Raw genomic sequence first — 14,598 nt, forward strand, 5'->3', positions numbered from 1 at the left:
CATGAATGAGTGGAACCCAAGTCTCCCCAAGACTTTTGCCTCTGGGGGCTTGTCCAGGTGTATTGAGACCATAGCTGCCTGCAAAAGTTCAGGTGGCGTGTTCAGAGGCTGCATCTGTCTGCTGGGAGGAGCCCTGCTGTGTCCAGGCCACGTGATCCAGAGTCTTGTGCGCTGCCACGCGGAGTTCACCTCAGTCGGGCTTAGAGGGCTCTGGAAAACATGGGGAAATACATATCCCTGGCTGCAGTGAGGCTCAGAGCCCACCTTACTGGTCCCAAGAAAGGGCAAGCTACGCCTTGCAAGCCCCCTTTCTCAGCCACAGGGTTAACAACTGGTAGGCAGGTCCCAGCTCTGGCCACCGCATGATCAGGCTATAGCTGTGGTGAGCACCCTGGTCTCTTGCAGGCGAGGGGGACTGGGCAGTAACTTCCTGGCATGAGACTCAGGGCCATTTTACAGCCTCATTTTCTCCACTATTAGATAAGGCCTGTGTGATTTTTAAGGTCCCTGTTACTGGAGTGAGTCTAAGACTACTAACCTTGAAAAGGTGGGTAAACTGTCCCCTCAGCCACAGCTTCTACTGGGAATATGCCCCTCTGTGGCCCCTTGGAGCTGCAAGATTGAACTTCTTTTGGAACTGGGTCCTGCCCATGTTCAGCTAAGGCAGATTTTCTGGAGCTTCAGACTTACTGTCCTTTCTAGTGTTGCTCTCTTTGTGGCCTCTGGGTGTTGAGCCCAAGTCAGAACTGCCAGGAGTACACCCGTGGCACCTGCCATCTTGGACAATACTGTGTGTGTCATATGGAAAGAGTAAGCACAGAAATCCTGTATCACCATTACCCAATGCATGCATATATGTCCGTATGCCACTCTCCCTTTCTCCATATTTGTAGGAAACTGGTTCTAGCAGGTCTGGGCTAAAACCTTTTGCTAACAGCAGCACCTGAGTGCCTGCCCTAAAAAAGGCTACTGAGGTCAGCTAGGGCCTCTTTACACTCTGCATCCCTCCCTGTCAGCCTTTGCCCCACAGGATAGAGCAACTGGCAGGTGTTTGGGTCTTCCAGGACTTGATAGATGCCAGCCTGACCCTAAGGCAATCTCAGCCCCAGGTTCCAGTGCTCAGAGCACCCACTGGAGAGCCTGAGGTTGCCAGATGCCCTGCCACCCCTTCCAACCAATCCAAGAAATCTATGAAATATGCAATCTATTCCTCCCCTAAGACACACTTGAGAGTTCCGCACAAATCGGAGAAGCTCCATGGCTGCGGAGGAGAAAACTTCTGTAGACCTCTGGAAATTTGGATCTTATTGAAATGTCTCTTTCACCTCCAAGTAGGCTGGAAGTCCCCTGGGATAGACTTTCTGGAAGGCGGCCCCAGGTATGGATGGGTGTTCTTTAATGAGCCCACGCTGACCAAATGCCCCTCCCATGACTCTTGGTCAGGGACAGTCTGGGGCTGGGTACCCACAGATGGCACCCATTGCCCATCCCAGGGGTGGCACATGGCCCACTCCAGGGACTTTCAGAGAAAGGGAGAAAACAGAGGAACCAGCCTCCCAAGGGCTCCCCTCACTTTGAGTTGGAGCTTTTTGGAAGGAAGGGGGTGCTAAGGAGAAGGAAATGCTAGCTGGCTATTTCCAACGCCAGCAGAGAAGGGGGCAGGGGTTCGTTGCCAAACCAGAGGACTAGAAGTTTTCTCTTTATTTTTCCAGCCTATACAGCCTCCAGAAATCCGCTGAGCACACAGGGCCCCTTGCACCGCCCGTCTCAGGCCTTCCCGGCGGTTCTGAATCTCTGGGGCGTCCGGGCTGGGGTTGGGGCTGCGGAAGCAGGGGTGGGCGGGCCGCGGCGGCAGACCCCCGTTCCCGCGCACGCTCGCCCAGACCTGGCCTCCTGCTTGGGCTTCGCTCTCGTTTCGTTGAAAGCGGGCTCGCATCGCCTCGCCTCCGCCTGCCCTCTGCAACCAAACCCCCTCCCCGCCCCGCCGCACCCCACTATTTTCTGTTGGGGCCGACGTTTGGGGCAGGTCAGGGCCCGGGAATTCCGCTCGTAGAATTCTCCGTTTTTGAAGACGGTTCCCGCTGCGCCCTGAGCCCCGGTGCGCATGCAGGGCACTGGGCTCCGGGTGGCCGCTCTCGTGAAACAGCGCGAATCGTGGCGTCGCCTGCACCGCACGTGGCTGGCACGGCCCCGGGCTCCCAGGGCCGGAGCAACAGGATCCCCCGGGGGCCGCCGCTGCCCCTCCGCCCTGGCGGCCTTTTGCTCTGGACCCACGCGGCGGCCTGGAGCGCCCTCTCGAGCAAACGGTTTGGAGGCCGCGGGCTCACAGGGGATCTTGCTCAAACGAAAAGAGCGAGAATTTAGGGCTCGGGGCTGGTCTGGGGCCGGAAAACCCGGGGAATTGGCCCGGGGTGGCGCCAGGGTCGAGTGGGACTTGAGATGGGTCCCCAGGTCCCGGGCTCAGCCCGCCTGCCTACGACGCTCGGCCCGGCTCGGGGTTTTCCGTCCCCGCCCGCGGTCCCGGCTCGGTCCCGGAGACCTTCCTACCCGCGCGGCGCTCCCTCCCAGGCTGGCAGCGGACAGCAGGACCCTTTGCCTGGGAGGGGGTTGCGGGGTGCGGAGCGTTGGGCATCCAGGTGAGGGGGCCAGGCTCTCGGCTTCGGGTTAAAAAGCCGCGGAAGTCCGCCGCCAGCTTTCTCCCGCGGAACCGCGGAGGGCCCGCGAACCCGGCCCTGCCTTTCCGCCGGGTCTGCCTGCGAGCGCCCCCACGCGGGAGGTCCCAGAGTCCCGGTCGGTGGGTCGGTGCGCGGTTTCCCGTAGGCCTCTGGCCCAGCCGGGAGAGGTGCCGGGGAAGGGCCGCGGGTTCCTTCCTGCTCAACAAGCCCGGCACTGACTGGCCGGTCGCGCGGGCAGAGAGGGCACGAGATGGGGGGCGCGTCCGTGCAGCGCGCTCCCTCGAAGACAGACACACATCCGTCCCAGGGCACACTAAGTTGCCAGGGTTTAATCCCATGATCCTTGAGGGACCGTCAGTGGCTTTTCACCGTCGCATGTGCCCCCTGGAGACTCTGGATCTGCCTGGCACACAGTGGGCGTCCAGGAGATGTTCGAACGGATGCCTGAATGACCAATGGGATTAGACTGTCAGCAACAACTGGGAAGTACCAGGCCAATAAGAAAATGGCCCTCTTCTTCCTCTTTCCTCCCGTGCTTTGCTTCCAGCCTGCTTTCTTTCCCTTCTTTCTTTGCAGGGGAAGACTCATGGCGTTCTCCAGCCAGAATCCTGGGTGCTGTAGCCTCCAAAGGGCTACCTAGAAGCGACAGACCTAACGCTGTGCTCTTTGCAATTGAGATCTAACTGCCTATAGCAGTACCAGGCTCCCTTGGGCTGCAGGAGAGTTTTCCAAGTTGAGCTATTCTCATTTTTGTGGGGCTGCTTCTTTAGCTGCATTTCCTTAGTTACTTTACAAAAATCCTCTGTAGGCAATGTGTAGATCAGGTTTCCTGTAAGAAGGGACTTTTTTCTTTCTTTCTTTCTTCTTTCCATTACCTGTGAGAAATTCTATCCGAGAGTAGGGATTCCTGGCTTGGCACTTCTCTCTCCTGCAGTATCTATTTTTATTACCATTAATTACAATGCATCAGCCCCACTCATCAGTGATACCCCTTTCCCCTGGCTGGTGACTGCTCTTGGCTCTCCTGACTTGGGTAGCTATGCCTGGGCCAGAGGGCACTCCCACCCCACCATTGAAGGCAGCCACACAGGGCTTTCCAGTAAGTATGCGTTTGAAAAGGGAACCTGGAAAAAGCCAAGATTGTTCTTAACCTGGAAATCCAATACTGTATTTTGTTGTCTCTGTGAATTAAGGCTAAAATCCAGGGACTGTTTCTTTTAGAAGAATGTGTGCTAATTAATTTATGCATAGCACTGTGAGAATGCTTTAATAAAGTAGGTAGAAACAAGATATAGCCCTACCAGGGACGGCATGTAACTCAGGGAAGCCGGTGCACGAGACGACTGCAGAGGGACTGTCAGTCTGTAATAGATGTCCTCTGGTAGCACTGTAGCATTCTGTTTTGGGATGACAGGTGTGGTTGGCCCTCTGGAAATTACCATCTTTGTTCTGCCCATTCTAATACAGTTGCACTGTTAGTAAATGTTCTCATATGGGGAAGGTAGGCTGGCTAGGGCAGAGGACATGGGCTTTAGCAGCATATAGGTCTGGGTCCTTGGTCCAGACTCGCCAATTTAGTAAGTCACTCAATCTTGGGGCCTTATTTTGCCTATGAGGATAACAACCAGTGGGCACACAAAAAGCATTCAACATTTGCTTACTGAATACAGTTGCACTGGGGACTGGAGATAAAAGTTTGTGAGCACCTGGTTGACAGTAGGTGCTCAATAATTGAGGCTGTTGTCATTGGGATGATAGGATGGTATGTTTACGCAATTGCATATGTTCAGTGTGCTTTCAGAAAGCATCTGACTTAAGTGTCTAAAGGCAGATTTAATTTCAAGATGATGAGTATTATCAAGCCCCCCCTGGTTTCCCAGACCTGGGCTAGGCATCATGGGAAGTGCTCAGGTGTGTGATGGGAGGTTCTGGAGCAGTTGGAAAGACAGGAGCCTGTACATGTGCAACTCCCTTGGTGTCAGTAGTTCACCATCCATGGAAGCCTTGGAAAGAGTGTGGGCTTTGGTGTCAGGCTATCTGGGTTAAATCCTGCCTCTGCCACTAAGTAACAGTGTGACCAAGGGTAAGCTGTACAATGTTATGGAGTCAGTTTCCCAGTCTAGGGAGAATAAAAAGTAGGGGTAACAAACACCTTTACTTTGCTCCCAAGGGTTGGGGAAAAGGAAATGAGCTAAGCATGTGAAAAGACTGTGTCTCCATTCAGAGAGGAACAAGAGAACTTCAGCTGCCATAATATTTTGTATTATCTTTTGGTGTTCCCAGGGTTTTGGTCTCATTAAGACAATTCTCAAAGAAAAGATAGCTGCATAAGGGTGTGACATCGCATGTTCCTTTGGGGTTGAGACTGAGGTTTCTCCCCCTGTTGTGTTTGTTTTCAGCGTTGAGTGCAAAGCAGAACTCACAATGAAAGCTCCATGGTGGGTGTGGACTGTGTATATGTGACCCAGAGTAAACGAAGCAACTCCCCTCCTCTCTCTTAACTCCTTCCTTGTCAGCTCCATGCTCCTTGAGAGAGACAGCCAGGAGTATCTGTTCTAATGTCTTTGATGGGTAGAGTATCTTCCAGGTACAAAACAGTATACTAATGCAGAGTGGGTACCATAATCCTATATACTGGGTTAGCATTTTCAAAGGAGGAGATAGTTCAGAGGTTAAGCAACTTGACCAAGGTCATACAGCTGGTAAGGAGCCTCTGCAATTTCAGTTCTTAAGACCAAAATCCATAAAGCCATAAGCCTTGCTGCTGTTAATTCCTTTTCAATAGTAAAAGTAATATTAGGAAGTATTGTGCTATCTCGCATCATCTCAAAATACCTCCACAAGCCAGGCATAATTACCTGCTCCATTTTGTAGGTGGTGACACTGAGGCTCAGAGACATTAAGTACAAGTCCAGCAGCTATGGCAGAGCTGAGTTCTTGAATCCAGGCTGTTTGTCTGCAGAGTCTATGCTCTGATCTGTTTCACTGAATGCTTTTTCATCAAACTCTCCTCTCTTATCCCCAAGCCTTTCTTCTCTCTGAACTCAGGTTCCCCAGGCATTTCCAGCTGTCAGAGGCTAGAGTTCCCTGGAGGTGTCAGGAGGATGGGTCTAAGCTCTAGGAGAAGCCAGCTCTGCCTGCCTCAGGTTTCAGCCTCCAGACCCTGGGGTTTGTGGCCTTTGCTCCCTGAAACTCCTGCAGGGTAGGAGACCACTGTGACCAGGGCAAACTGTACAGCGATAGTCTTAGCCCCAAGCTGGTAAATTCTGGTATGTACTCATGGCCCCCAATGTGCCTGGGCTGAGTGAAAGCTCAGAAATCTGCTCAGACCAACAGAAGAAACAAAAGAATGAATTTCTTACAAGGATTCAGGGCGAGCACATGGATTGAATGGCAGGGAACACCACTGGCCTTAAGCGGGGTGGAACCAGAAACTGGAAAATAGCTATCAAGGCAACACTTTTCCTCCCTCTGGGTGGCAGAAGGGGCTCCTTTCTCTGCTTCTGTCTGAGGATCTTTGTTCCCTCTGGGAAGAGCAGGTTTCTCTGTTTCTTCTCCTTTTAACATTTCCCTACCTTTTCATGTGTTCCCCTCTTTGGGCACTCAGGAGGCACTCCAAAATCTCTGTCTCTTTCCTAATTCTTGAGAGAGAGAGAGAATCTTCTAGGCTCATCTTAGGTCCAGTGATTCCCACTCCAATCAGGGATGCTGGGTGGGTGCCTGGGCAGCACTATATGGCACCATGCCCAATCCCCCAGGACTCTGAACCATGCCATGGGAGAATGAAGTGCCTGGAGGGCTACTGGTTTGCAATGGAATACCCAAGTCTAGGGCTTGCTGCATAGAGGCATTAACAGATTAGTTCCTTTGCTTTCTCCTTCTCCCCACTCCCCAATGTGGTGCCTTCCCCAGTCCATCCATCATAGAGTCCAGCCAGAGCTTCCAAATTAGAGTCCAGATATGATTGTCCTATTCTCATGTTTAAATTCTTCTAATGGCACCCATTAACCTCATGATGAAATGTAGACTTCTTAGCATGGCTTAGGAGGCCCTTTGTAATCAGTCTTTGCATATATTAGCTTATTTTCCATGTTATCCAATTCTTTCTCAAGATTTCAGCCATCTGGAGTAATTTTTACCCACTCTTCCACTTCTCTGGTAGACACCCATCACCACCCGCTTATACCTTATTGACCCCAGGGCTTGGCCATGAGATAGGCTTGGACCAATGAAATGTAAGTAGATGAGCAGATGCTTCTAGAAATATGGCAGGGTGGCACCAGGACTCTTTCTTCTTTTGCCCTTGTACCCTAGATAGGTGCAGCTCCAGCCCATGTCATGAGATGAAAAAGAAGATAGAACAGAGCCCACCATGAAGCAGGGTCACAGGTGGCCTGCAATCTACCATGTTTGGTAAAGTTTTGATATTGTTACAAGTTTATTTGGCCAGAATTAACACTGCCTAGGAAGAGCTTGCAAAGTGGACACTGGGCTGCAGTTACAAACATGTCTTCCCAAGTCAGCCCCTACCCTCTGTTCCCATCATACCCTTTCTTTTTTAAAGTCTAGTCTATCCTGTACAGCATCTCAAAGACCCTTCACCCTGTCCCAGCAGATGGATGTATAGTGATGCCTTTACAAATCAGTGGCAGACATCTGATTAGAGCTGGCACAATCTGGGTTCTTGAAGGTGATCTTTCGAACTTCTTACTATACATGACTCTCAATTTTAGATTCCGTAAGCTGAGTCTGCTCCATAGTTAATCTATGTAGGCTGAAGTCCCAAAGTATCTAGCCTTTTGGTGTGTTTGAAAACAGAGGTCATGGGGTGTTGCCCATCACACATGTGCCCATGCACCTGCGCGCGTGCACACACACACACACACGCGCGTGCACACAGGCACACATGTTCATGTCCATGGAGGTGTCTAGGCACAGGAAATCACATGCTGTTGAACACATATTCCCAGTCATGCTGGACACAGTCCTGTAGCATTGACCCTCGAAGTTCAGGTCTTTCTGTGGTTGGGTCTGTGATGAGCTACGAAACCAGCAGGCAGTCATCTCCACCCATGGCTGTGCAGCTCATACCTCTTCCTCTCTCCTGCTTTCAGCCTCTGATTAATAATTACAGGGGCATTGGAGCTCTTGATTCTCAGTAGATTGGTACTACCAGCTGACATATTTCCTCTTCAAAAAATATGCACTGTAACTTTCTAAATAGAACATTCAGGCAAAAATATGTGATTTCAAATAATACCTTAATGCTTAGAGTAAACAAAAATAATGTCATGTGGATGCAAGGTGAAATAGGAGTGGGTGAGTGTTCCTTGTATTCAACTGAGGTTATAAGAAAAGGGGAACGGCTGGAGCCAGGGCTAGGACTGGAGCAGACCCGGGGAAAAAGCACTGAAGTTGAGATAAACATAGAGAGCAGATTCAGATTGTGAAGTCCATGAGCATTTTATAAAATGAGATTTCCTCATGGGAAAGGCTTAAATTAAACTCACAAAGGTTATTCAGCGGTATATTTTGTAGCCTTAGCTGGAGTTTAATTTAGGGTTTTTGTTCATAGGGTATGTGGAGGAATTTACACACACACACAAAGAATCAAACAGGAGTGTGCACATACATGTAAACAAATGTATATATAGGCAAATACCTATACATACACATATGGACACACAGAGCACACATATGTTCATAGGAAATGATGAATACACACATTCGTGCTCACATGAGGAAATAATTCTTTAAACCATGTGGGCCATCTCTCTCTCCGTTTATATCTCAAGGTCACCCTCAAACCAGACTTCCATGAGAGTTGGTTCATGATTTGGAGTTTTGAGGGGATAGAGACCTCAATAGAGGGGTAGGAGTTGAAACTAGAGAATATAATTACGTTTAGTTACTGAGCTTTTCTCCTTCTAAATAGCAAGCATTCTTAATTAGAAAAATTTGTACACTCAATGCATTATAAACTTTGTGTATAGTTAGCACGTGGCTGGAGATGGGGCCAGGCTTAAGGAGTCCATGCTTTCTACTGGGACTTTTTTTCTAACTTATATTTAATCTGAGATGTTTCCAGAAAGTCAGATGTCACCTATATCAATACTGAAGATGCCGACCAGCAATTCAGTTCATTTCAATCTCATTCCATTCTAGTCAACATAACAAATATACTTCTTTTCCTCAAGTATCAGACTTAGGAGTATTATTAATAAAAGGGCTTCTACTCCATGTCCAACTCTGTGCTAGGCTCTTTGAGGGGGAGAAAAGAAAAGTGACACTGTTCTGTCTTCTAGAAGTTTATAGACGAGTCGGGCAACAGAACCAATCTGTATGGAGTAGGAGATAACAAGACCACACACCACTACTTATCAGTATGACTGGGGTGAGGAAGTCAAGATGGAGACTGGCTGGAAAAGGAAGTCTTCTTTCAAAAGATCGTCTTGTTTGGACTTTGAACATCAGAGAGAATTAGGATGGAGAGAGGGGCATGAGTGTGATGAACTCGGAAAGTCTCATTGGGTGAGCACAGGGCTCACTGCTTGGATGAATGCTGTCTTCCTGACCCACCTTGCTAGGAAGGCCTCAAAGGGTTTATATTCATCACCTATATCCCTCCAGCTCTCCAAAGCGAGAGTGGGATTTCTGGGAAAAGTCAAAATATGTAGAAAAATACAGAATTCTACATATTTTGTAGAATAAAATTCTACAATTTTACATGGCCCTATCAAGTGACAGCCATGGATGGCAAATGCAGTCATGTTGCAGAAAGGGAGCTGGTGCTCACACTGTAGTCTGAGAATCATGCAGAATGGGACAAAACTGATTTGAGGAACAGTGGTTCTCAACTTTGGGGGTCAGAGACCCCATTGGCAATGTGAGGAAAGTCCTCTCTCCAAGGACATGCTTATATGCACACACCCACAAAAGGTGGTGTTCTGTTGCAGGATGTCACTGTCCTGAGCTCACGCCTGGATCTGTGGTGTGTGCTGGGGAAGGGCTGCTGGGGCACAGCCAACCCCAGAGGCCTTGTGCTTCCTTGGAGTTTCTATTAATAGCACCCCTTTGGGGTCAAGGACAAAGCTTTCCTCTCCCTTCAAAGCAGCCCTCAGCCTGACAAGCAAAAGAATGGAAGAATCTCTGCACTCACTGACTCCATTGCACAGCGCTTGAGAAGAGGTCCTTCTCATCAAGGGCAAGTACTGTTTTCAGCCTTTAGTAAATGTGGGCAATTTCCTCACACACCAATATCCCCCTCATAGCAGTTCAGAGTCAACTGGGTTGAAGAATTTCTCCCAGTAGCACTTGCCCATGTGTGGTCATGGACATAGTCCAACACCCAACAAGGTGCCTTGTCCCAGAATAAGCTCCAAAAAGGTTTTTGTTAATTCAACAATAATAGCTATATTTTATTGAATGCTCTTATGTGCAGACAGGAAGCAAAGGGCTTTACAAGCAAGATTTCATTGACTTCCCCGACAACTCCTATGAGGTGAATATTTTCAATAGGCTTATTTTACAGATGATAAAGTGCTGTACTTGTGATGCGCGGAAGGTTAAATTAGTGAAGCAAGCGGAGTAGGTTGAACCAAAGTTTGCTTGCAGTCTTGCAGTCTGGGCATGTCACTATGTCCTATGTTACTACTCTGAGTAATATACCTGTTCCTTAATGTTGATACACTGTCCAAAGGGAGGAAGGAGATTTGAAGACCTGCCTGGATGCCAGGCGGGTTAATCGACGGCCGCGCACTACTGAGTGCTGTGAGGGGCGCTCCGCTCCCCCGTCCCTCCGCCCTTCCTCCAGGCGGGTCCTAGTGGCAACCTGAGCTGGGAAGCAAGGAAGAGCCAGTGCAACACCTTACTGGTATTTTATTTCAGCGATGGCGGGGGCCGGAGGGAAAGCGTCTCACTTAAAGAGCTGGCTCTTTCTGGAATGGAGAGTCATTTCCGACTGCCCTCTCCCGAGTCTCCTGAGCTGGCTGGTGTCGGAGGGAGGATATTTTCTTAAGGATGAACTGTTCTTGATCATTTCCTGTCGCAAAGGTCTCCCCCTCAGCGGTCAGGGTGCCTGTTATCTAACACTCTCAGCTGCTTCCAAACATATTCTAATGAAAATAAAGCCCCTCTAGGAAGAGCCCCGGAGAAGGCAATGGCACCCCACTCCAGTACTCTTGCCTGGAGAATCCCAGGGACGGAGGAGCCTGGTGGGCTGCCGTCTCTGGGGTCGCACAGAGTCGGACACGACTGAAGCGACTTAGCAGCAGCAGCAGGAAGAGCCCGGGGCTTCCCTGGTGCCCAGTGGGAAAGAATCTCCCTGCCAATGCAGGAGATGTGGGTTTGATCCCTGGGTCAGGAAGATTCCCTTGGAGAAGGGAATGGCAACCCACTCCAGTGTTGTTGACTGGAAAATCCCATGGACAGAGGAACCTGGCAGGCTACAGTCCACCTGGTCGCAGAGTCAGACAGACTGAGCGACTAAACAAGTATCAGTAACAAACAAGAAAGCACCCGAGATTCGAGAGGCAAGAACAGGCACAGTGTGCTACCCATTCATTCCTCCGCGCATGGTGGGAGGGCTGAGAAGTATTTGATTCAGTTCAGGACAGATATTCTTGAGTGTGTGGAAGCGGGCTGAGCGCTAAGTTTGGGACGATGATGTCACACTTTTGTCTACGATCCCACCTTTAAGTAGTCAATTTGTGAAAATTCGAACTAATGGGTCCGGGGGACAGCATTCAAGGTGTCTGTGAACTTGGATGGGAAAAAATTGCACCTTAATTTTGACTAACCTCTAGTCAACGTTTAGCAACTCCTCCAAGAATGCTGCTGCTAAGTCACTTCAGTCGTGTCTGACTCTGTGCGACCCCATAGACAGCAGCCCACCAGGCTCTCCGGTCCCTGGGACTGCAGGCATCAACAATGGCAGTACTAGGCAATACCGGTGACTTTTTAATTAATTTAGTTTTAATTGAAGGATAATTGCTTTACAATGTTGTGTTGGTTTCTGCCAGACATCAATAGGAATAAGCCATAGGGATACATTGTGTCCCCTCCCTCTTGAACCTTCCTCCCACCTCCCACCCCATTCCATCCCTCTCTGTTGTCACAGATCACTGGGTGGAGCTCTCTGTGTCATACAGCAAATCCCATGACTTCTTCACTGGCAGAAACCACAGATATTTTTCTGTCATAGTTGGTGCGTGTGTGCATGCTAAGTTGCTTCAGTTGTGTCCAACTCTTTGCGACTCCATGGATTGTAGCCTGCCAGACTTGCCTGTCCATGGGATTCTCCAGGCAAGACTACTGGAGTGGGTTGCCATTTCCTTCTGCCAGGGACCTTGAAATACTTATGCTCATCAATACTTTGGAATTATGGTACTGATCAGACCTACTGCTGGATCTTGCAATTTAAAATGTTTTAGGACTTCTCTGGTGGTAGGGTGGATAAGAATCTGCCTGCCAATGGAAGGGACATGGGTTTGATTCTTGGTTCAGGAAGATCCCACGTTCCACGAATCAACTAAGCCTGTGAGCTATAACTACTCAGTCTGCGTGCTGCAACTACTGAAGTCTCTGTGCCTGGATCCTGTGGTTTGCAACAGGAGCAGCCACTGCAATAAGCCAGTGTGATGCAGAGTGGGCCTGCCCCCTGCAACTAGAGAAAGCCCTAGGAACAATGAATGAAGATCCAGTGCAACCAAGAAAGAAAAAATGTTAATAAAGACACACATACTGTATCACTTTAAAAATTACTTTTATAATTATACTTCATTATGATTGGTTTTCTTTGCAATCATGAGTATTTTATGTATTAGAAAATATTATTTTGAGAAAGAATGTGTATTACTCACCAGATGCCACAGACACAAAAACTGGCCCCGTGTGAAACTGATGTATATTTAGGGATCCTCCCTTCAGTACAGAGTTGCAGCAGTTTTGAAGAAGAGTTACTTCTTCATCATTCACTTGTTCAGAGAGGGCCTTGACAGATATCAGGGAGAAAGAGGAGCAACCCAGGGACCCTTAAGAAGTTTTAGTGTGTTTAGGCCTCAACTTTCCATCTATAAAATGGGGTAGTCAAACCCACCAACAGGAGGTGCTCTTTCCTCATTGCTGACTGGTTAAGAGGCTGGCAGAGCCGTTTAAGCTTCAGGTGCCTGGATCTGAAATGGTTGGACGCAGAGCCTGGCACCGTGGCTTCACAAAGTCAGCTGGACCCTGTGGCCTTCCTGCATGCCAGGTTGAAAGTGGCTTTTTTTTTTTTTTCATTTGGGATCCAAGATGCTGAGTCACTGGCCAGACCAGAAGAGTAGTTTTTGTTATAAAACAGTCCAAGAGGCCTGTTCCTTAACCCCTGCCCAGAAAGCTAGGTAGGCCTCAACCCCCTTTTGGTTCTGAGGAACTGCTTCCTGGAGAACACTGCAGACGGTTGGGTGTGGGTGTGGGTGGGGCTTAACGGAACCAGTTCTAGGGGGAAAGCCCAAGTTTCAGAGTTTCCTAGGGGTGAGGCCAAGGCAGGCACTTGTCCTGGGATTGCCTCTCATTTACTTTGTCCAGAGTCTATGTTATTCCTAAAGTCTTCAGCAACAGGCTCCCTCTTGGGGACTCTGATGGGAAAGACAGTTCCCATTTGTGATGCCCTGATGATGAAGCAGAGGGTGGGGGAGATAAGACAGGCCCAGTAAGTACAGCAGACCTCCCAGAAGAGTTTAGGGGTGTGCCCAGGCAGGCCAGGATAAGAGGCCTGGGGGGAGCAGAGTGTGCTAAGTGGAGGAGCAGAGAGTTGGCAAAGACTCAGGAGGCACAGATGAAGGCATGCTAGGGAGGGGTGTCAGCCTGAGCACAGAGCACGAGGGGTTTGACTAGTGGTGGTGGGGGCACTATGGTAAGATTAACCAGGATTCAAGGGAAAGGCAAATATTGGAGCAGCATAGGGTATGGGAAGGAGGACTGGATATTCACTGAAGTTGTTTCAAGCGGGAGAGTTGATTCTGGTTGTGTTGCAGGCTTGCAAAGAAGGACAGGACTCCAGGTTTCTGCATCCAGGCCCTAACTTATTCCTGAGTTATGGCTCTCCTGTCTTTCTAAAAGGGGCTTCCCAGGTGGTGCTAGTGGTAAAGAATCTGCCTGCCAGTGTGGGAGGCACAGGAGACACAGGCTCAATCTCTGGGTTGAGAAGATCCCCTGCAGGAGGGCATGGCAACCTGCTCCCGTATTCTTGCCTGGAGAATCCCATGGGCGGAAGAGTCTGGCAGGCTGTAGTCCATAGGGTCGCAAAGAGTTGGACATGACTGAAGTAACTTATCAGCACACATCTTTCTAAATGTAGCAACCTTCCATCCATTGACTAATTATCCATCCATCCAATAATTACTCATCCATCCACTTATTTATCCACTCATTCTCATATCCTCTGCCTTCCTCCCTTCTCTCCTCATGAGGCCAGAGATTGTGTTCTCGGCTGCATTTCTGGTTTCTACAGTAGTTCCTGGCACATAGTAGGTCCTCAAAAATATTGTTGAACACATTTGCCCCCTGAACATTCACTTAACAATTCACATTTTGCATAGGATGTTTTCCTCCAAGAACATTGAGTCCTTTTGTCCCTGCTCATCACTGGAGCCACATCTGATTGTTTCTTTTTTTGTTGTTGTTAAAGATGATGTTATTTATATGTTTTAAAAAATATTCATTTATTTGGTTACCCTGAATCTTAGTTTCAACATGCAGGATCTTCGATCTTTGTTGTGGCATGCGGGATCTTTAATTGCAGCATGTGGGATCTAGTTCCCTGTCCAGGGATCGAACCTGGGCTCCCTGTATTGGGAACAGGGAGTCAGCCTCTGGACAGCCAAGGAAGTCCCACATCTGGTTATTTGGATGCTCTGCTATTCCAACAGTCTGAGAGTCCCTT

The sequence above is a fragment of the Budorcas taxicolor genome, chromosome 11 (assembly GCF_023091745.1).
Source record: "Budorcas taxicolor isolate Tak-1 chromosome 11, Takin1.1, whole genome shotgun sequence".
Classification (NCBI taxonomy): Eukaryota; Metazoa; Chordata; class Mammalia; order Artiodactyla; family Bovidae; genus Budorcas; species Budorcas taxicolor.